The following is a 24532-nucleotide window of genomic DNA, read 5'->3' as shown; positions in this document are numbered from 1 at the left end:
TAAGAAATCCTTTAGAAATTATACATTAATAAAATCGCCAGCAGCTTCTATTTACTGTTCCTTCCCCTAGACCTATAGTATGCAGAGGGATGGGAGAGTCACCACGGCTCCAGCTTGTCAAGTTTCTCCACCGTGATGCTCGGTCCACCTCATCCCTGAGCCGTTTTGTTGTTGTTGTTGTCGTCCAAATGGAAACAACATGCAGTTGGGTGTACATTTTTTAAAGTGTGCACCCAAATGTATAGCTTTTCCCCACTGACTGAAGCATGACAATACATATTTTCCCCCTAAAGGCTCATTCTTAATGTGTACATTTTTTTAACAAACACATCTTGTGAATGCACTCACAAACTCAGGAATATGCAAACTTTCCCTGAAAAATTTGCTCACATTCTGGGTGTGTGTATGTGTGAAGTTTCTCATGTTTAATGACCTGAAATGAAACTGTCGTACATCCTTAAGTACCCAACGATAACAGGAGCAAACATTTGAAGCTAAACTAGGGCTCAGTCCAAAGCTGGACTTACAGAGTGAATTTAGCCATTAAATTGGAAAGGGCTGTTTCCTTATAAAGTGACGCTCTGCATAAATCTAAATTACAGCCAATGATAGTGATGAAATAATGCCTAAAACTGTGTTAGCTGGGAGGAATCTTAGCAAACACACACAGGCACGCGTACACACACACATAGGGCCGATCTACATTGCGCCAGCGATCGCAATGAATTTGATGTCCCGTCAGGTTAAACGCTCTTGCATTAAAACGTTATTATTCACATTCACCCATTTTCCCCATTGCAGTGCTTCATCAAACGCGCGAGCTCGGTTCACACTCAAACGCTGTGCTCTTTTCCTGCTGTTTTCCTGCGCGCGCTTGTCTGATCTCGGAAGCTAAGCGGGATCGGCCCCGGTCAGTAGTCGGATGGGCGACCGCCTGGGAATCAGGCTTCCTGCACTGAGCAGGGGGTTGTTCTATCCCTTCATATGAGACTAAGATGTACCCTCTCCTATCCCCTGCTCTGGATGTTGTTTTTTAATTAAGGCGTTATCCTTGCAGAATCGGGGCTTGTCTGCAAGGTTTTTTTTCTAATTCAGGCATGATCTTCGAAGATTCGAAGTTGTGAAGCTTCACAACTTCGAAGCTTCAAAGATCATGCCTCAATTAGAAAAAAAAAAACAGCAGAGAAGCCCCGATTCTGTGAGGATAACACCTTAATTAAAAAAAAACATCCAGAGCGGGGGATAGGAGGGGGTAAATCTTAGTCTCATTTGAAGGGATAGAACAACCCCCTGCTCAGTGCAGGAAGCCTGATTCCCAGGCCGTTGCCCATCCGACTACTGACCAGGGCCAACCCCGCTTAGCTTCTGAGATCAGACAAGCGTGCGCACATCCAGCCCGTTGCTTGTTGCTGAGGAAACAGGGGCTGCTGAGGAAGCTATGTGATCAGTAGCCGGAAGAAGACATGGGGCCATCAAGAGCTGTGATTGCACAGGAGGGAAATACAAACACCATCGTATATGGACAGGCAGGGTAGGGGACTATGACTGGATACGGTAGCGAAGGCGGAAAATCAGAGCACATTAAGGGGAAATACCGGGATATTAGGGTATTGAAAGTAAGAGCACGGAAGTGGGAAATTCCGGTTCCAATTCGAGGTGGGTACTGCGTAGTGTGAAAGGCGGGCGGTGAAATCTCATTGGAAGCGAAAAAAGGCGGTAAGTGTAGATCCAGCCATAGAGTGTGTGTCAGTGAGTCACATGTCCCCAGAGCATTTCCAAGCCACAATGGTCATATATCTTTTAACCAAGAATTGTCATTTCAGCTTCTCTCACACAACCAAATGTACAGATCTGTTTGCTTTTCACACATCCTTCATGCTTTGCCCACAAGAATCCTGTTCAAACAATTAGTAAGGTCTGCTTCTCTTAACATGGAGGAATTTCAACCGGATGCCCCTCCCGGTATGTGTATCGTTATTTTGAACATTTTACTGGAAAATCAAAACATACATTTTCCCTGCAAATATATCCTTCCAGGCAGCCCTTAACAATGTAGCCTTTAAACATATGTATGTTGGATGTACCTCAGACTTAAGAAAACTTTCATAAACACTTATTCCCACTGAAGCAATTCCTGGTTTTATTCTTGTATCAACTTCACCATTAACTTCTGTTTTATTTGAAAAAGTTTCAGGCTAGTCCAGCTTCTTGGTTTGACCAGCCTGGATTTTTCACATGCCTTATGCTTTCCATTCATCATCTAAAATGAGTAGTTCCACCATGTGTAGAATTGCAGGTGGATTATGAGCTTTTCTACATAGGCTGTTAATGTGCTGTATCTGTTTTTGGTTTCCTCACAGAATTGAGATTTCAGCTCTACACAAAGAGCTTTTCCTTTTCTGCTACATAATCTCTAGGTGGCAATATGGTATAGTGGAATAACACAATTACACAAGTGAGGAAATGTGTTTTGTTTCACTTTCACAAATACAGCATTTCCCCTCTAGAAGAACCCTGCAAAAATGCTCTTAAAAAACAGAAGCAAAATTGGAGGTTTGTGATGTTATCTAAAGAACCTATAAACAACCATGAGTAAGGAATGACAAGCGCACAATAAATGCCTCATGGAGAAAAGCTCTGTAGGTACAGAGTACTTCTTCATCAAATTTTCTCAGGGGTTGATCTTTGGTACAAAAGTTGGTATTTTAAAGAGACAAAAGGTTTCCCCAAAGCCCCCTCCCCAATCTTACCTTTTGTGCAAGTTCACTGCTGTTTGCAGCCCTAGCTGTTTGATATTTGGGACTTAAAAAAAAAAAAGCCTTCCTCTTCCTTGAAACAATGAAGTCACAGCAATGTATCCAGTCAGAGTTGACTATGATGTGAGGGTATTGCCCCAAAGCGTTGTTTTCTTTCAGCAATTTAGAGAGCAATCCTGTGGTCCTTAACAATGTCTGGGAAGCCATAGGATTTTTCGGATTCCTGGATCCGAGGTTGCAGACAGTGCTTGGACCCAGGAGTTTGAGCTCCCTGCCCCCGCCCTGCTGACGCAGATAGAGCTGCACCGGCTGCTTCTCTGAGGTTACAAAAGGAACCCTGGAGAGGAGGGAAAGGGGGTGGCTCTGCAAGCAGGGACCGGAGGAGACCAGGGAGGCCAGCTTATGGAGAATCCTTTGGCTTCCCCAGCCTCCTTTCATCCCACTATGCAGAGCCCCAGCTAGACGGGCAAAAAGCCCATCTAGCTGAAATGCAGAGCAGGAGGAAAGCGGAGGTGAAGATCACCTACATAGTTCTCCCACTCTGCATGGGATGCCCATCAGCCTATGAGTTTGGAGGCTGATGAGCATCCCAATAGGACCGCGCCCTTAATTACCCAACCAAATCTTCTTGCCTATATTACAGCCTCATTGTTTCAAGGGGGGAGGAGTTGGGAGGGAGAAGTTATAAAGTTGGCAAATTGGGAAGCAGCTGCTGGGGGTGGCCCAAAGACTTTCACCCTCTTTCGTATACTCCCCAAATTGGTGAAATAGGGTGCATGTCACAGGATAAAATGGATAAGATATTAAATGGTTATGCTCAGTTCAAGAATTTTTGTAGTGGCTTCCTGGTAGTCTAGGCTCCCTGCTTTACCTGTAGCATTAGATTCAAAACAGACCACTCATGTGTTGGTTGTAGGCTGCTACAAGGCATGAACAATGGAAGTAGGGAGTTCTTAAGTTGCACTGTGTTATGTGTGGAACCTAGCTTTGGACTCAACAGGCCATAAATCTTTCTCTCTGGTTATACAAGGCAAATTGATTTCTCTATGCAAACAAAGCACAAAGTGATTCAAGAGGAAAACAGGGACTTCTAACCCTGGAAATGTGGGATAGATTCTATAGGGGAGCAGATAATCGTGCTAGGAAAGGACCATGAGGAACAATCTTGGACGTCAATTGTTAATCTTAGAGGGTTGGCCAAACAAAAAGACGGAACAACTGCTGCCCAAACTCCAGGGCTTTAAAACAGAGGATACAAAGGACTTGATGGCTCATGGGCTGGACCCAGGATGGGTCAAAACAAAGAGAACTATAGGTTGCTTCTGGGAAATTAAAAGAAATCTTAGAGGGGTTCCTGCCCCTAGACTGAGCTCAATCCAGCAGCAACTGCAACACAGTATTTAAAACAAAAGGTGTCATGAAAATTGCCCAGGTGGTATCACAACCTGCTGACTTGTGTAGGAGGTGAGAACACTTTGGAATTGGGCCATATCTCCTGCCAGTGCTCTGGACAGGCCAATTTAAAGGTACCCTCATGGATATGTTGGCTGGGCAGTAACTTGGCAATCAGGTAGGCATTTAGCTACATGGGAGCAACTCCCTTTTCATGGCACTCAATCAATGGAAAAACCATGTACACTATCACTGTGGCCCTACAGCAACCATCTTATTGTAATTCCTGGCAGCTTTCCCTGCTGCTGTTTCCAGAACAAAGTGGATACTTGAGACGAGCCAAGGTGTCAGGGTGGTGTTCATTGAAATGCACAGGACAAAATCCATGTGTCAGCACATTTCAGCTCCTCTGTAATAGGGGCTAGCATGTCCCTGGGAATGACATTATGCGATGACATAGTGCTGTTCACAGGGCATTGTACAGGAAAAAAGATGGCTTCTGCTCAAGCCTCAGACCAATTCCAACACAAACATAAGAATAATTCTCACACAAATAATGCTTCCGTCTACAGCATTTGCGTCAAATATTGTTTATCCCTCATGCATGCTTCTTGACACACTGCTACATTCTTTCTCCTTAGCCGGATTGGGCCTGTGGCCATTATGAAATGGAAAAGATGTGATCCTTGTTAACCTATGCATTCCTTTATAGATCTTCATTAAGAAGTCTTTTCTTCTTTTCACCACATTCCAGCTTCAATAACCAAGAAATTAGTTAACCAAAATAACCAAGAAATGCATGAGTTTGAAAGCAATATGGTATTTCTTTGATATCAACAGAATTAACCCAGGAGGTCTCCATAACATTTCCCAACAAGATCAAATAAATTTTGAAACTCCAGTTTGTTTTCTCGGTAGTACAAGCATCTATTCTTCTAGCACTTTCCCCTCTTTGATCAAATGTCACATTAAAAATTATCCTTATCTATCATTTTTTAGCAGGTTTAGTTTCCAAAAGTAAGTTGCAGTGAGTGATTATTTCATTCATGCTTGTAACAAGCCTATGTGAAAGGCATATTCAAATGTTTCAGGAATTCAGGTCCAAGTCTTTTTCAGATTTTCTCCACAAGATCTTCCTGCCTTACAGTAAATTTTGGACATATAAGCCCTATTCAGGCATTAAACCACGTGGAAATAATGCATGAAGAGGAGGGGGCACACACACAAGCCCCCTGCAGGATTCCTATTTCTGGCAACTCCACCCCCAATGTTTATTGTGAAAGTCTGAAGAGAACCCCTAAGCACATTCATCTGAACACATAAGCCTCCTCACAATGGGAAACTTGCAGTATAAGGAGCGTGCAGGGCCAGCATGTGAGGACATTGGGGGTGGGGCTAGCATGAATGACCCCTACACAAAGGAAACTAGCCTGTCAGGGAAAAGACTATACTAGAACCCATCATTCTGTTGAGGGAACATTAAATGTTTCACAACACTAGATGGCCAGTGTAGTCTCCTTCCCTGGTGATGTTGAGAATATATTGCACAACCAGTCAGCTGCACTGGCTTCCAGTCCATTCTGAGCCCAACTCATAATGTTGGTGAAATGGCTTGGAACCAGGATATCTCAAGGAACATCTCCTCCCACATGTACCTACTTGGACCCTTAGGTCATCTTCGAAGGCCCTCCTCTGGGTGCCACCTCCAAAGGAAGCCATCAGGTGGCTAAAAGAGAGAGGGCCTTCTCAGCAGTAGCATCCCACTTATTGAATGAACTCCCAAAAGACGTTCACCTGATGCCTATGTTGTTATCTTTTCAGTGCCAGGCAAAGATCTTTTCTCCAAGGCATTTTAGAAACCTCGTTCTAGGTTATTATGGCTGCTTTATCAATCCATGTGCTGTTTATTTTACATTGCACTATATTGTATTCTTTCAAATACTAGTGTAAAGCCCCTGTTGCCATGGGTGCTAGTAGTCTGAGAATGATTGGATGAAAATGTGTTTGGCCATTTCCCTTCTGAGTGGAACAACTTTCAGGGGGCATTTCCTTCTTTCCCTTCCTTTCCCCTCCCTCTTCTTCTCTCAACTTTCCAATCAATGGCTACTAGTCCTGATGGCTATGTGCTACCTCCAGTACCAGAGACAGTGAGCCTATGTACACCAGTTGCTGGGGAACATGGGTAGGAGAGTGCTGTTGCGCTCGTGTCCTGCTTGTGGCTTCCTGGTCAACAGCTGGTTGGTCACTGTGTGAACAGAATGCTGGACTAGAAGTAAGAAAAGTAGAGTATACTACCTAAAAGCCCACTTTCACAGGACAAACTGCACTTGAAACCACCATACTTCAAGGATGGGTGGGCGGGATCCAGGGAGTAGAACTGAACATCATCAACCATGTAGGTTGATGAACCATGAATGAGAGAGGCTTGTTCCCTGCCCCTGTCCATGCTCCCCTGTTCAGGGAAGCACTGGATTAATCCCCTGCAGTTTCCCCACACACCTCTCCTCTCCTCTCATCCACCACTGGGATATTGTGAATGGTTAGAACAGGCTACTGCAATATTGTGAATGGTTTAAAAAGTATTAATTTACCCCACACCTTTACCCTCTCATTCACCACTGGGATATTGTGAATGGTTAAAGCAGGCTACTGAAACATTATGAATGGCTGAAACAACGCTACTGCAATATTGTGAATGGTTAAAACAGCACTACTGCAATGTTGTGAATGGTTAAAACAGGCCACTATGATATTGTGAACGGTTAAAACAGTGCTACTGTGATATTCTGAATGGGTAAAACAGGTTACTACAATATTGTGAATGGTTAAAACATCACTACTGTGATACAGTGAAAGGCTGAAACAGTGAATGGTTGAAACAGCACTACTGCAATATTGCAAAGCAGTGCTAAGTGGGAAAGGAAACCTGTGTCCACAAGCACCCTACTGTGTCTGGGGAAAAAGAGGGAATGGAAGGGGGGAAAGGGTGGCCCCACCCCTTGACCATTACTGCCAGGTCACAGTAACATGGCTAGGCACACTCAGGTTTTAATGTGGAGGGACAGGACACACTGCAGTGGAACCATGTGGGAGTTGCATTTAAGGAAAACAATGCGCTAAAACGACTTTGCAAAAATGCGCCTTTTCCAGAGGAAAGCTGCACAGTTGCTGCGGATTGGTGGCAGCAGCATCTGTCACAAACGACCCCAATGTACTCTCGCTCCACACTAAATTGGCCAGGTAGATTGGGCTTTGCTCAAGTTATTCCTATTATTATTCCTTCAGACCATTTCTTGGTTAAGCAAAAGCTAGGATGGGGTGGGGCAATACCAGCCACATGCCTCTGCCATGGCTCTGTTGACTTAGCTCTGGGTGTACTTCAAGATTTTTCTTGTGAAGATATTTTAAGCTCTTCTTTTATCTGATAGAAAACCATCTGAGAGTGATTTTAAAAATACAATCTGCTTCTTAAAAGAAGGCATTTGGAAACACATGTGCTATCATGCAGAAAAATAGGCATGCAAGTCTTTTTAAAGAAGTGTATAGCATAAAATGAAGTTAGAAGAAAGCAGGGAATCTTGTTGAATAAAATCTATTTAAACAAGAATGATAGCTATCGCTTTTAACTACTAAAATTAAATGGTAAAGATGTCACTCATCAAAATCACACACTAGTTTTTCTGGAGTTGACTCTATTATCTTTCCAAGTGAACTGATTTAGAAAGCTTTGGGCCACAGTCCAACATAGAGGCCTAGTTCCCACAAACAGCTGAGGTGACGGAGCTCTTTAAGGAGTATACCACTTCAGACAGCAGGCAGGGGCTCCCATGATTGAATGTTCTTCCATACAAAAATCAGACACAAAACTAGATTCTCTTGGAACATATGGAACATGGGCAAGTACTTTGGCACAAATGACATGCAGGATATAAAGCTTTCAGATTTCAAGCCCAGTGATGTCACCACATAGAAATTCTTAGCTATTTTCCAATACTTAAATCATAAGACTGGTTAAGGAATCACACACTATTTGAAAACAAATACATGTGGGGGTGTGCGTTCCCTTTCCATGTTTAAATCTTTAGAGCACACTTCTAGAAATACACAGAAGATCTAAACTGTGCCTACAAGACATTCAAATGTGCTTTGAGAATCATGCATGTTGTATTGGCAGTATATTGCCCAACCCTATGTCAGAGGTCGGAATACATTAGCAACGTTTATTTTTATTTTTTTGGTTATCCAAAGATGGTTGTGACAGCATGCTCTCATCATTTCTGCTGTTCTGCACAAAATTCACATATATTATAAACCTCTAAATACTATATAAGAATTGTAGTAGAAGACATTTGGTGCCCAACTGGATGAAAGGAGTGGATAGCAGGAGGTGGTGCCTTCTGGGTGCTGAAGTGTGATATATACAGACCCCACTGAAGCATATTGCTGACAGTAACAAACACTCTGGGGCAAATTGGGCAGGTCCAGCACCAGCACCCTCCGGCAGCTGCTGGGCCCCTGGAATGCTGTCAAGGCCCACAGGCACTGGCATCTGCTCTGGCCCCTTGTGCCACCAGTTGGGTTGGCAAGGCCATCATTTTAAATGTCCCACGGGTGGGTGGTGGGCTAAGTGGTTAAGACTCTGAGAACACCCCTAGTGTTAAAGGGGGATGGCTTGGAAGACTGTCCCAGAGGAAAGATGGGGGGGGGGCAACACGGTTGCCAAACCAGTATGTTGAGTTTTTGAAATATTCTATTCCTGGGCAGTCCTGGGATGCTTAACGGATTTTTAAAAATGATTTAAAATGAATTGTTGCCTGGAATATTATTGAAATGTTGATATTTCTTGAAATACTTGGTTACTGTTATTGAAATTATATATATTTTGCTCCTCGTATATCGTAAGCCACCTTGAACACAATATCTTTTGAGGAAATGCAGCACAGAAATTAAAATCTAACCAAATCTGAAATCTAATCTTATCTTTATTAGGCAAATAATGTGTGGCTGTCTTGGGGTTGTGGATTTGGCAAGTAGAAGCCTTCCCTTTCATCTGAAGAGGCTGTGAAGTCAGAACGCATTCTGCAACTCAGTTATTTCAAAAGGTCATGGTAAGGGCTGCCTGGGGGGACCATCTGTCTTAAAAGCAATATGAGATTACAACATGCTGTCTCCATTCCTCTTCCTCATATTTTTCAGTGAAAGTCATTGCTTAATAGTCAAATAAGAACAAGCATCCTCTCTAAAACACGTGCCAGAACGGTATGTAATCAAAAGCATATTACACTGATAAAGTCAGGAAAGACTGTTTTCAGCATGTTGGCTATGCCAGGGAGTAGAATTCTAACACAGATGAAGATTCTTTTTGCCTCAGCCACAGATATGGCTCCCCAGAAGCGGTGTGATCAAATGCCACAGCCAGTTATGAGCAGGGCTGGCCCATTATGCAGCAAGGTGAAGCTGGCTGCTGCCAGTGGCAGAATTTAGGGGGATAAAGAAGGGCAGGAGCTGTTGTTTGAAAGGCGCAGCTGCAAGACAATTGAAAGTGTTGAGGAGGATGGCATTTGGTGCTCTCCTTCCAGCGGCAAAGTGTCTTGGGCCAGCACTGGTAATAAAGCTGCCAAGTACCAATAAGGCCCTCTTTTACACTGCCCAGAAGGAGCACAAAAGAGGACACAGTTGCATAAAGTTTGCAATGCAGATTTAGAAAGAATTACTAGAAATTAAATTTCACAGAAGGCAAGCCAGGTTTCCATCCAAATCACCCCAAATAAGTTGTTCAATTAATTTGCATCCCACTTCTGATCACCTCCGATCAGTTAGTCCCCCCCCCCGCGTGCTCTCCTCCCAGCAGCTGCTCATACTCCTCAGTATCCCTCCTCCTCCTCCTCTTGTTAAAGTAATTGGGCAGTATCCAGCAGGCACTTATGCTCTCACCAATTCTCTTGCTCCCTGCTGATTTTCTTGCACCCCTATCAATTCTGTTGCACAAGTGGTGGGTCTCACCGATTCCGTTGTGCAAGTGGGATGCAACGCTCGTGTAACAGAGATTTAATGCTTCCAAAATTTGGGGGAAGGCCCAAAATGAGAGGAAACGTTCATTTCTGGATCCCTACAGGTCAGCAGAGCTCCCTTATGTGAGGTCCACTGACCTGCCCTGTTCCCGAAATGAGCTTTTTTGCTCATTTCCGGTTGCTCCCAGCAGTGCTAAATCTCCATTCCACAAGTGGTGGGTGCTGTTTGTGGTCAGGAATTAGCAGGGCACAGGAGTCTCGACAGGGCTGTAAGTGCCCCGTTGGATACTGCCCATTGTTTTTGCTGCTGAGGCTAATGCATTGGGCTCAGAGCTGCTGCTGCTGCTAGTCCTGAGGCTGATCCCTATTTTCTCTTAAGGTGGCACAGTGAGATATAAAGGTTGATCACTGAAATCCCGCATCCTTACGGAGGCTTTCTGCTTCTGGATTCTTTGCGGGATTACGACTGGCTCCTTAACATGGGCGGACATGACGTTTGAATCAAGGAAAGTCCTTCCTCGGCAAGATCTATATCTTTCTATATGTTTCATTTTACAGCCACTAGATGGTGATGTGATAATAGCGCTTTGCCGTAATTATACACAGCCAATAGAATGGATTAACTAGGGCTGTCTTGAGCATGCATGTAGGGGGTGGAGTCCGATGGTCTCCCCCCGCACCGCCCGCTCAGCCCCTGGATGTGGCTCACTGAGCTCCCACCCCCACCCGCTGAGCTGCACAAGCTGCTGGGACTTACCGGTTCCACCCACGAGTGTCCACAGCCTCAAGCTGCTATTATATGTAAAAATGGTGACTTGCTTGCTATTTTCCGTGAATTAAATCTTGTGCACAATAGCCAGCACTTTGGGGCCAGCCACTGTGCACAAGATTTAATTTAGAAAAAATAGCAAGTCATCATTTCTACAGTGGCTGAAGGCAGCCGCTTGACAGGAAGAGGAAGACAAGAGGGAAGCCCCTCTCACCATCCTCTTCCCCGTCAAGCCGTTGCCCCCGCAAAGCTGGCCCGGGATGGGAGGGGGAGAAAGGATCAATGCTTTCTCCCCCTCCCACCCCAGCTACCGGTATACAAAAATATAGAGCCCCTTTTATGCAAGACGGGGCTCTATATTTTCGTATATTTACTGTTGCGCACAACGGTGGCTGGAAAGGACAATTTCCACAACATTAGAGGCCTCTAATGTTGTGGAATTGGCCCTTTCCAGCCACCATGGTGTGCAACAATAAATATACAAAAATGCAGAGCCACATCTTGTGTAAAAGATGGAGGATCACATGGAGGAGCAGGCAGCTGTGGTGCGCTCCTGGACAGCTCACTGAGCTCTCCAGGGGCTCGCACAGCCTGGCTTGCACGGGCAAGCACCAGTGGCAGCTTCTCAAGCGCCCACCCAGCACGGACTCCAATGAGTCTGTCCATCCTTAGGATTAACATCCCTTGTCGCTTTATCTCCAATCTTTTTGAAAGCACAGTAAAGGGGGGAAAGCATGAGACATCCTGGAGGTTGATGACGTTGTGTAAAGGACCTGCAAACATCCGTGAGTGGCCAGTCACAAGCGTTCAGTAAATCACTACACAATAAATAAATGTAAAAATGCTCATAGTAATGGCTATGAAAAAGAACATATGGTCAGGAAGAGACATAAAAAGGGGCAACAGTTTTTGTGCAATATAGTTTTGTGCAGTGTCACAAACAGGAGAGCTGCACACAAGGAGAAAAAGCAGAATTCAAAAAGCATTTAAGTGCACAAATTATTTGCCAAGCTGATTCCTGACATATTTTGACTATGCAAGTCCTTATGCAAGGGAAAATAAATATATTGATACAAACCACAATCTAAGGTTTGTTGTTCATAAAGGAGCTGCTCTTTCCAAGCTTCGCTAAGGTGAAACACAAGCTGAGAAGCCAAAATAATCAGGAACAGCTTAACCATGTGACTGTACAACGCAAGCCCCATTTCCCCGTCACACCCCAACCTTGGTTTCAGGTCAGTACTCTGCACACTGTCGCCTAAATGGATAACTAACAGTTCCTGTTGTGTACAGTCAATTCGAGATATTCGTGCTGATCTCCCTCCTCCTATGCAGTGACCCTGATACTAGCTCTAAAGAACTGAGGTGTTATAGGGGAGCCCAGATGGGTTTGCAATTACCAAGCCAGAAAGTCCTTCTCATCCCACGACCAGTGTAATGAACAGGAGCGTCACCAGCAGTGGTGTTCCAGCTCGCCCCAGTGATATTCTCAGACATTCATCACTTCATTGTCCTCTAATCTACAGCAGTTTCTACCAGTTTGCACAATCAGTCCTTCATAAGGATTCATGCAATTAATTTTTGGAAGATTTATTCTCTGAACTGATTTCCCACCGAAACCATAATGGTATGCAAATCATCTCATTGTAGGGAAAGAGTCTTACATTTTCCTTCTCAAACCGTTTGCTTTGTATTTCTGAAAAAAGTGGGGGGCATACTTTTGCAGTTAGAATTAATAATGATCACTAGACAAAATTCACCAAGATTATATGAACTAGCCTATTTCTCAAAGATTAATCATGGATCCAGTTTAAAAAATGATCATTCAGGTACTTTCTGTCAGCTGTCAAAAGAGCCCCAGGCTCTCATAACGCTCGACATTCTTGCAATGAGCTATGAGATGATTTTGATGCTTGAATGAAGGCATATAACCACAGGCTGGAAAGATTATAGGTGCATATGAAGAAACACCAAAATCTCCATACTGATGATGCATGAATAGGAGAATAGTGATAGAAAAAAATTACTGAAGGAAAGATAAATCATAATATATTGCCAGATTTAAGAGGCAAAAATTAACCTGCCACAAATACGTTACAGCCTCTGACTTCTGTGCAGGATGGGTTGCTAGAGGAATACCATTCATATTTCACAGAACTAATAACAAGCACCTTGCTTTAACAGAACATTAGAGGTCAAGTCACATTTTTCAAACATCAAAAGGGAATGGCTTGACTCAAAGGATTAATAATAGGCTAGGAAGGATTTTGCTGGTAAGTTTGTAGTTGAGACTTGCTTTTGCATTCAGCCCTGTTCTGCTTGGGTCATGCTAGTCCAGCCTCCAGCACATTGTGTGAAATGCTGCTGTGATTCTTTCATGCACAGCTCCTCTGGCTCATCTGCCCACTGTCCTCAATGGCCGCGGCTGGGTGAGATTCATTCCAGGTGGGCCAGCAGGCAGCAGGATCCAGACTGATAATAGCATATTATGCTACAGGATAGTGATCAGTGGCATTTTCCGCAAGATGCTGCAACTTGACTCAGATTGAAAAGGTGAATCTAAAACACGCACAGCTAAGTAACTAAAGTCAAGACTATCAGATTTAGACTGACACCCATAAGCAGACACAGCTGAGGCAGAGAAGCAGAAAGGTGTGGTGTGGTGGTTAGAGCGTTGGTCTGGGGCTGGGGAGACCCCACTGGAGCATGAAGCTCACTGGGTGACTTTGGACCAGTCACTGGCTCTCAAGCTAGCCTACATCACAGGGTTGTTGGAGGATAAATGGAGAGGAGGAGGACTATGTAAGCCACCTTGAGGTCCTTGCAAGAGGAAAAAAAGGTGGGATATAAATCTAAAGTATAAATAAATAAATAAAGTGGACAGTGCAGGTAGTTCAACAATGCTCATGTCCCTCAAGTGCTTCATAAATAATGGTCTAGATTTCCTGTTGTATTTGTACCCCATGATCAGCTTCTGTCTTGGTAAGTGTGGTACAACATCATTATTATTATTATTATTGTTGTTGTTATTGTTATTGTTATTATTATTAAATAGATTTATATACCTCTTACCAAAAGACTTATCTCTGCTTGGCTGCTGATTGGAGATAAACACTTTTCCCTGCCAGGCCAGGTGAGGAAGCTGCTGAGGATTTAGCCCTGCTGCCTTCTGAGTAGTCATGCTGAGGCTTGCCCTGCTTACTCGGGAATAGGCATGATTCTCATGCATCTGAGTAGAAATGCTAGTTGAATGTGCTCCTGAGTGATTCAGTCCTTCTCAGGGCTCCTTCACATGGAGCTTATATCCTGCGATTGAGATGGCTCCTTCACGGAAGTCTGCGGGCTCTTTACATGACGCCGTGACCCTGCTGTGACTAGGGATGTCGGAGAATTTCTCCACGAATCACTGGGAGGCCGAATGCCAACGCATTTGGCCCCCCGAAATTGGTGGAGAAACAGTCCGCCACCCCCCCCCGCCACCCCCCCCGGGATGGGACTTACCTTCAGCAAATGTCCCTGGCGGCGGCAGCTCCCGGTGGCGGTACGGCTGCGGTGCGGCGGCAGCGGCGGCCGGTCTTCTGACCGGCTGCCGCCGCCGCCATTTCCAAGTAAAAAAACAACAACAACAACAAACGTGATAGGCTACATAAGGATTTACGTAGCCTATCACGGCTAGATTTTCAAAAAACACCGTGATAGGCTACGTAAATCTTTACGTAGCCTATCACGGCTGACTTTGGGGGGGAAAAGCGCGTACGTAAATGGCGGCGCCCATGGGCATCGCCATTTGCATTCCTTATTTTGGCACGGGTAGTCTACGTAAATATTTACGTAGACTATGGCGAAAATAAGGGCAACGCAAATAGCATATACCCGCGCCAAAATAAGGAACGCAAATGGTGGCGCCCATGGGCGCTGTCATTTGCGTACGCACTTCCCCCCCCCCAAAGTCAGCCGTGATAGTCTATGTAAAGATTTATGTAGCCTATCACGGCTGACTGCAGCCCAGGGATGCAAACGGCGACGGCCGCCGCCACCACCATTTGCGTCCCGGCAGGAGAAGAACTTTTGCGGCCGGAGAGGCAGGGCGCTCCCCCCGGCCAGAATTTCGGTGGGGAGGGATGGTGCGCCTCCCCCCCGGCCAGAATTTCGGCGGGGAGGGACGGGGCGCCTCCCCACCCAGAATTTCGGGGGGAGGGACGGAGCGCCTCCCCCCCACCGCGAAGCAAGCTTCAGGATCAGGTAAGTGACTTTCGTCCATCCCGAGCTGTGACCCTCCCGCACAACAGATCTTTGTTCCGTTTTTAAATAGATTGCAGATAATGAGCTATCAAATTACCCCGTTGTGTTCCGCTTCAGTTTCCTCCGTCAAAAGAGTTAAAGCGGCAAGAAGAGGAGTGAGATCAATACAGACAATAGAATACTCAGATATGGGGAGAAGGGGGGGGAGAGGAAGGGGGAAAGGAAGCACGTGTAAAGGAAGTCAGTTGCGATCCTGCATTTAAAATGGAAGCAGAAAGCCCCGTTTTAAATGCAGGGTTTTAGGCTGGTGTAAAGATGCCCTTAGTCTTGTCCTGCAGTAGCTAGCTCTGCTAATTTCTGAGTAGACATGATGTACGTACATGCATTGTTCTGAGTACGCATGCAGAGGCTCGGTGTTTGAGGTCCTATTTGAAAGTGCTGATGAGTGATTATTTCCGGCTTATGTCTGAGCAAACATGTTCTGGCTTGTCCCACTTATTTGTGACAAATAAACTACCTCCTACTATAAACTGCTTCCTACTATAAACTGGTAATAATGGAATTTTGTAGGGAGTGGGGATGTCAGAGAAATCTGCAGCAGATTCAGATGAGTTCAGAGTTCTATGAATCCAACCTGCAGATTCCACAGTGGACAAGCTTTTCCAAGTTGTGTGAATTCCACAGTCTTGTGGACCAGTTTTTTTACTGGGAGGGGGAGGGATTTGTGAAAATGCACATTTGTGCAAGCGCACACTTGCACAAATGCATGTTAGCACAGATGCACATTTGCACAAGTGCCAGTTAGTGCTCATGCACATTTGCAAACAGGAACAAGCTTCTCGAATATTCCTAAAAAAAATCTGATTCCGTCAATGAGCAGACAATGGAACAAAAGATACTAGACAAGGCGCAAAACAAAGACGGAACAGATTTAATGAAACCTATACATCCCTAGTGTGGGGGGGTGGATTTTGTTTAGTACTGCCCTCTTTTGCCAGTAGCCCTACCCACCACTGGAATACAGCCCCCAGGAGGTTCTTCATAATGGAATCTTGCACTCAGGCTAAAAAAGGTTCTTCAGCCCTGTGTAAAATCATGGGTAGATTGAAAGAAATAAATGGGAATCAATTCTTTATGTTGTTATGTAATACCAAAACCAGGGGACATCCAATGAAATTAACATAAATAGGGCAAAGGAAATTTAACACAGAGAAAATGTCTTCTCTGAGAATGTTCAACTGGCAAGTGGGATTCTATACCAATAGCAGTGGTGATGAGTAAATACAGAGGCCTAAGAAAGACCTGGAAGACAGGAACATCAACTACTATCTGGTAGAAGACTACTACCCGTTTGCCTTCCACACACAAAACATTCCTGGGGCTACGGAAGGATTTTATGTGGTACATTAAGATAATGAAAATCAGGAAACAACATTGGTGGAAGCACCTTGAAAACAATGCAGTGATTACTCGAAGCCAAAATGAATTTGTCAAGAACAAATCCTGCCAGACGAATCTGATCTCATTTTTTGATCAGGTCACCTCCCTTGTGGACTGTGGGAATGCTGTGGACATAATATACCTCGACTTCAGCAAAGCTTTCGACAAAGTGTCCCATGAAATCCTGATGAGCAAACTAGCCCAAAGTGGGCTAGATGAAACAACGATCCGGTGGATCCACAGTTGGTGACAGAATCGGACTCAAAGAGTGCTTATCAATGGGACCATCTCAAACTGGGGAGAGGTAACAAGCAGGGTACCACAAGGCTCAGTCCTGGGCCCAATGCTCTTCAACATTTTTTATTAATGACTTGGAGGAGGAGGTGCAGGGAATGCTGATCAGATTTGCAGATAACACAAAATTTGGAGGAATCGCTAATACCTTGGAAGACAGCAACAGAATTCAACGCGATCTTGATAGGCTGGAGTGCCGGGCAGAAAACAACAGAATGACATTTAATAGGGATAAATGCCAAGTTCTGCACCTAGGAAAAAGAAACCAAATGCACAGTTACAAGATGGGGAATACTTGGCTCAAAAATGCTACAAGCAAGAAGGATCTTGGAATTGTTGTAGATCACAAGCTGAAGATGACCCAACAATGGGATGTGGCTGCAAAAAAGGCCAATGCTATTTGGGGCTGCATTAATAGAAGTATAGTTTCCAAATCCCGGGAAGTACTAGTTCCCCTCTACGCAGCACTGGTTAGGCCTCATCTAGAGTACTGTGTCCAGTTATGGGCACCACACTTTAAGAAGGATGCAGACAAGCTGGGGAGGGTTCAGAGGAGGGCAACAAAGATGATCAGGAGACTGGAAACAAAGCCCTATGGAGAGACTGAAAGAACTGGGCATGTTTAGCCTTGAGAAGAGAAGACTGAGGGGAGATATGATAGCACTCTTCAAGTACTTGAAAGGTTGTCACAGAGAGGAAGGCCAGGATCTCTTCTCGATCATCCCAGTGTGCAGGCCACGGAATAATGGGCTCGAGTGACAGGAAGCCAGATTCCGGCTGAACATCAGGATAAACTTTCTGACTATTAGAGCAATACGACCATGGAACCAATGACCTAGGGCTCTCCCTCGCTGGAGGCATTCAAGATGAGGCTGGACAGCCATTCTTTGACTTAGAATCTTGCACTGAGCAGGGGGTTGGACTTGATGGTCTTATAGGACCCTTCCAACCCTACTATTCTATGATTCTATGATTCATTGACATGGCATATCAGCACTGAAAGGCTGTGAAGTCATAAGACAGTGAGCCATGTGAAGCTCATCATTTCAATACAAATACCTCTCTCTCTCTAGCAGATACAGCACTGAGCCAGATGTGGACAGAAAAGGGGATAGATATATGCTGTATTTGGTTGATGAGATTGAAACAGTTTTTGTTTGGGGGATTTTCTATTTATTTCAATTTATTTTGCAAAAAATAATAAAATCTACCAACATTTTCAGGCTTCACTGACTGAGTTTGGGGATCCAAAAGTATCAGTTTCAAAATGGATACAGAGGATGCCAAAATTTGATTTTCTGGTTTCATTGGGGGAAATTAGTTCCCACTGGGATCTCAGTAAAAATTTCAGTTTGGGATATATGGCAATCTTCTGTGACTGGCAATACTGGAAACCAAGAAAAAGCCAATTTATTTGCAATTTTTGGAGTAAAAAATCACATTTAATGTATGCCAGGACTCGAAAGATTTGCCTCAAAATCTTCATTACTGGAATGTACTTTATCACACTGACATATTGAGTCCCCCCAATTTCAATTGTCAACATCAAGTATAAGAAAAGGAGAAAAAAAGAGCCTGAGAACTCTCTGACATAAATAGTTTCTTCTTGCATCCTACCAGAGTTCCTTAGGCCTCTTTTTAACCTGCTGTGTTATTTTTGTTGTAAAATCCTTGAAAACCGTTTTTTCAGATGTCCAGATACATGATAGAAAAAGTACACAAGTGTCTGTCAAGGGGGAAACAAAGAAAGAAAAGAAAAGGAAACAGCAAGTTGTGGGCCACCATTGGCGGACACTTGAATAGGGCCCCTGTGCTTGACACAACAGTGAATTAGAACAAAACTGGAGTCAAACAGCTATTTGTCAAGTGTAAAAATGCACAAAAGTTGTGAGAACATGGGCCTTTCTGTAAAAATGTGCCAGCAACTTTTTTGTAGCGTTGGTTCGAGACCCCTGATGGATTGTTGTACTGTGAGCAGCGCATTGTACATGGTAATAATAAAGAGACATCTGGCCAGTTCTCTTTCCAAAAGAATGCTCTGACTCAACTTAAACCACTTGATCAGCCCCATGTATTTTTAGAGACTGCCTGGATTTGGAGTACTGCTTTCCACTTCCTGAATATATCACTTGTAAATAGCTTACACCTCCCTTTGCTCTGCAAATGAAATAATCCATGTTTCCTGTCTGCCTCAGAATTTTCCCTTTCATTCAGATATATAGTGCCTATTTAACATTGCAATAATCCAAGCCATTCAACAGAACTGCAGTTTTGTTAAGGAAAAACATAGGAAAAAAGCAAAACCTAACCTCCCCCTCCTGTTCAATTCTATGATTCTTTTACAACATTTTCACATCACCCAACATTTATAAGCTTTATAAGATCATTCTGCAACTGAGATGAATATTCTCTAGGTTTTCTTCTTTGACTGAAAGTCATGATCAGGGGACCTGCACCACTTAAAAAATAACAACAATAATCCCACCTTTTCCACCGCTTAAATAAAGGGTCTGTAGTATCTTAAAGGCTAGCAGGTTTATTATGGAATAAACTTTCATGGACTATGTTCCACTTCATCAGATTCATCCTGAGTTACAGGTGTATATTCACATGGTTGCAGGGACAGGAGCAAACAGTGAGGTCAGGCAGAAATGACATGCGGCAAGAAAAGGCAGTGGCAATTGGGTTTGTTTATTTATTTATTAAATTTATTCCCCTCCTTTCTGCTAAAAATACTGGCCAAAGCAACTAATAATAATGAAATAAAGATAAAATCTTACATAATTGAAACATAACCACATTAAAACTCATCAGCTGAAAACACATTAAAAACACATTAAAAGAAACCAGAAATAAACAGTAAAAAGGTAAAGGTAAAGGTGTCCCCAACCAGTCGTGTCCAACTCTAGGGTGCGGTGCTCATCCCCGTTTCTAAGCCGAAGAGCCAGCACTGTCCAAAGACCATTCCGTGGTCATGTGGCCGGCATGACTGAACACCGAGGTGCACGGAACGCTGTTACCTTTCCCGCCAAGGCGGTACCTATTTATCTACTTGCAATTTCTTGCTTTCGAACTGCTAGGTTGGCAGAAGCTGGGACTGAGGACGGGAGCTCACTCCGTCATGCAGCACTCGGGTCTCGAACTGCTGACGTGCCAACCTTCCAGTCTGCAGTTCAGCGTCTTAACCACTAATAAACAGTACCCACCAGTTAAAAAGCTAGTTCAACAGACAACCGACAACAATCAAAAGCTTGCCTAAATAAAAATGTCTTTGCCTGCTGGAGGAAGGACAATCAAGATGGAGCTAACCTTGCTTCCCTTGGCAGGGAGGTTCAGAGGCTGGACGCATCCACCATTTTAGACTCCCAGCTGTCCATGGAGGCTCAGATGTCAGCTGTGAGCCGGTGATGCTGTACCAACTCCATCTGATATGGCGGCTGCGCCCCTACCTCCCTAACCATCTGCTCCCCTCAGTAGTTCATGCCCTGGTCTCCTCTCGCCTAGACTACTGTAATGTGCTCTATGTGGGGTTACCCTTGAAGATGGTTCGGAAACTGCAGCTGGTGCAGAACATGGCGGCCTGCCTGATTAAAGACAGCCATCAGTGAGATCACATCGCTCCAGTGCTGAAGGAGTTGCACTGGTTACCAGTGGTTTTCTGGACCCAATTCAAGGCGTTGGTATTGACCTTTAAAACCCTATACAGTTCCATCCCTGTCTATTTTAAAGAGCGCCTCCAGCAACAATAGGGATCCCGCTCAACAAGATCGGCCTCAGAAGGCCTTCTCTCTGTCCCACCAGCCAGGCCAGCTAGGCTGGGGAGGAGCAGGGAGAGGGCCTTTTCTATGGTGGCCCTCACTCTGTGGAATTCCCTCCCTAGCGACCTCCACCATGCCCCCTCTTTGATGAGCTTTCACTGGCCTTTGAAAACCTGGCTGTTCAGGTGGGCATTTGGGGTGGGTTTAGGGTTGTACGAAACTCACTTACCTTTCCGTGGAATTTTTCACGTTGCAGGGGGAGGCGCTCCGTCCCCCCCCCCCGGAATCCTCGATGGGGGGGAGGCGATCCGGTCCTCCCCCCCGGAATCCTGCCCAGCCGGCTCCGCTCCGCGGCAGCTCCGCAGAGCAGCCGGCCAGGCCCGTCCGCAGCTGGAGTTCCGGCCATGGACGGGCTGCTGCGGACGCAAATGGCGGCCGCCATAGCGGCCACCATTTGCATCCAAACAGGCTAACCCCCCCCCCCAAAAACCCAGCATACGCAAATGGCAGCGGCTACGGTGGCCGCCATTTGCGTTCCCTATTTTTCGCCATTCTAGTCTACATAAATATTTACATAGGCTATTACGGCGAAAAACAGGGAACGCAAATAGAGTAGTGGGCGCTATTTGTGTTCCCCTTTTTTTCTCACCATATAATAGCCTACGTAAATATTTACGTAGGCTAGAATGGCGAAAAACAGGGAACGCAAATGGCGGCCGCCATAGTCACCTCCATTTGCAATACGTAAATACTTACGTAGCCTATCACAGCTGCGAGGACGCCAATGGCGGCCGCAGCATCCTGGCCACGGCCGGCCAGGAGACCAGCCGCCGGAGCCACTGCCGCCACCGCCGCCACCACCGCCGCCGAATCCGCCGCCGAATCCGCCACATCCGCCCCAGGTAAGTTCTGTCCCTGGGGATTCCGCGGGGGGGGGGGCAGGAGGCCGTTCCGCCATGGATTCTGGGGGCACTGGAATCCGTGGCAGAATTCTCTGCCATCCCTAGGTGGGTTAGGGTTTTTTTAGAGCAATGTGGTTTTGTTCAGTTGATTATGTTGTATTTTGTGTTGTTATTCTCAATGTACACCACCTAGAGTGGCCGGGTAGCCAGCCAGATGGGCAGCTAATAATTCTAATAAATTAAATAAAAATAAAATAAGGTCTGCTCTTACTTCCTGATAAACATGCCTCTGATGGTGGTGGGACAGAGAGAAAGGCCTCTCCCAAGGATCTTCAAAACTGGGCAGGCCATCCACAAAGAAATTGTTGTTGATAACACAAATATCCTGCATTGGGTAAGCTAATTGTGTATTTTAAAAAAAAAAATGTGATTTAAAAACAACAACAACAAAAACCTTTATCTTGACACAGGCCACAGGAGATAGTATGGAACCTCTTGATGAATTGTAACTCAACAGTTTCTGCTCCTAATCTTCCTCTAAAGTTCCTTTGCTCAAGAATGGCAACTTTAAGGTCAGCCACAGAGTGTCCTGGGAGGCAGGTTTTTCCCACTTTTTTTTTTTTTTAATATTGCCATTTCTGATGACATATTTGTATCAAAATCTTGGGAGGGGGGAGTTCCCTGCCAAAAAAAGCTGGAAGAAAAGCCCATCCAGTGCCAACGTCCCTGATGTTCCAAGGATCCTTAGCAGGGGGCTTCCCCCGAAGCCATTTTTCAGCAAGAGACTTTGTCCCCAACCTCTATTAAGATCACCCCACTGACTTTAACAGAAGTACAGGAAAGAGCCCCCTACCAAAAAACAGCTGGTGGGGGAAGCCCACCCACTGCCAAGGACCCTGCCCAGCCAAGACATTTTTTGGCAGGGCACCCCCACCTGTTAAAGTCAATGGAGAAATCTTGTCCCATTGACTTTAACAGGGATAGGGAAAAGCTTGGTGGCCGTGGGCACACTCAGGGGGCTTGGCAGGCTGACCCCTGCTTTAAGAGGACACAGGACTCTTTTTGTTGTTTTACTGACCAAAACAACAACCCTCTAGAAAATCACACGTCGTATGCCTGTAGAAAACAGCTCTATTATTTAATATTTGTCTACATTTTTATTGTTGTTCCAGATCCAACTTTCATACAGGCCTGCTTACATAAGCCTATGGGGAAACTTCATGACAACGAAAAGAGAAGCGCGTTGGAGTATTATCCATATTTTCATGGAATCAGCTTTGGCCTGCCAGGGACACACAAAGCAAGAAAAGCCAAGTGTACCATACCTTTAAAATCCACTTTTCATGGATCACTCACCATTTGAAAGCAACATACTTCTGGATGGGGTGGGAGGAATAGAACTGAATGTCATCAACCCAGCAGGTGCTGCTCAACCAATGAGAGAGGCCTGTTTCCCACCCCTGTCCAGGCTCCCCCGGCTACTCCATTATTATCCCTGACAGCATCTGAAGGCTCCTCATGCGAGCACCCCACCAGCACAATTTTGCTCCATTCCAGCCAACAGTCAGGGAGTTAGAGCTCCCACCCGCTTTTTCCTTTTCTGGCCACTTCTCCCTGCTCGCAATGACAGGCTTCTCGGCTGTCAATGACAAGCCTCCTGTGATCCCAATACCAGCAGATTGCTACTGCAATTAAGCACTAATGCGCATTTGTTTAATCCCAAAGGAAAGAGTTCCCTGTTGGCAATTCTGAAAATGTGTAAATGTGCAAAGCAAAAATAAATTCTTAAAGGAACAGAAGTAACTGCAGAGTAGGGGGAAATGAGGGGGTAGGGGGGATGAAATGCTCACTTTTCCATAGACAAGCAGAACTGCACCGTCCTCCACTAGAGCATTTGGAGACTCCCCTTGAGCAGTCCCCACCTGTGCAATTTCACCCCATTCCAGCAAACACTTGGGGAGTTATCACTCACACCCCTTTTCCCCGTTATGCTCCCACCCCCTTTCTTATGGCCAGTTCTCCTGAAAAAGCGAAGTCTGCAGTACATGACAGCATCTCTTCAGGAAGGATCGCACTGACAGGCTTCCCTACCGTGGATGCAATCTCCCCTCAAGCTTCAAAGAAGCAGGGAAGTAACACAAGCACCAGAGAAGCAAAGTTACACAAGCATCAGTCTGCAGCCTCTGTTGCCCAGTCATGTTGCTCTGTTGCCCAGTCAGTTATGCACTCCAGGGAGAAAATACAGCGATCTAGCTGCTTCGCCCGTTCTCAGTCTGCAGCCTCTGTTGCCTACAGAATCTGAAGCATCTTTTTCCGATTGAGAAAATGGCAGCTGCGCTGTTTCAAGTACTAGCTGTCTAGCGAGAGGAGGCGGCCAGCAGAAGGAGCCTGCAGCCCCAGTATTTTGCTGTATCAATACAGCAATACAGTGAAAACTAAAGAATGCAGGAGAGGGAGGAGAGAAGGTGGTCAGCAGAGGCAGCAGCGCTAGCAGAGGAATGCAACTCCAGCCAGCCCTTTCCCTCCATGCAGAGAAGCAGCAAAGTAACACAAGTATCAGAGAAGCAGGGGAGGAACACAAACACCAGAAACGTGAAGTTACACAAGCATCAGAGAAGCACCAAAGTTATACAAGCATCAGAGAAGCGCATAATCACAGCTCTCGGGGGGAACAGGCTGGGAAATGGAGGCTAGTTACTCCCACTGGCAGAAAGGAAGTACAGCACGATTCTGAAGGCACGGAAGAGCACTCTAGCACTTTGATGAGTTGGAAAGGCAAGCTAGTTACTCTAGTTACCTAGGTAACCACGGTCACGGACAGGTGAAAGACATACCCCTAGGAACGCCCGTTCATACCAAATTTAAAGCAGAGGGATGGGCACACTGCAGCTGAACTGCAGGGGAGTGGAATTAAAGAAAAACTGCAGAGGAGAAGTACTCTGCAAAAATGCGGCTTCCCCACAGGTAA

This window comes from Heloderma suspectum, chromosome 1 (genome assembly GCF_057233095.1).
Source record: "Heloderma suspectum isolate Gila_16-S chromosome 1, 16-S_ref, whole genome shotgun sequence".
Taxonomy (NCBI): domain Eukaryota; kingdom Metazoa; phylum Chordata; class Lepidosauria; order Squamata; family Helodermatidae; genus Heloderma; species Heloderma suspectum.
Note: the sequence above shows the minus strand (reverse complement) of the source record.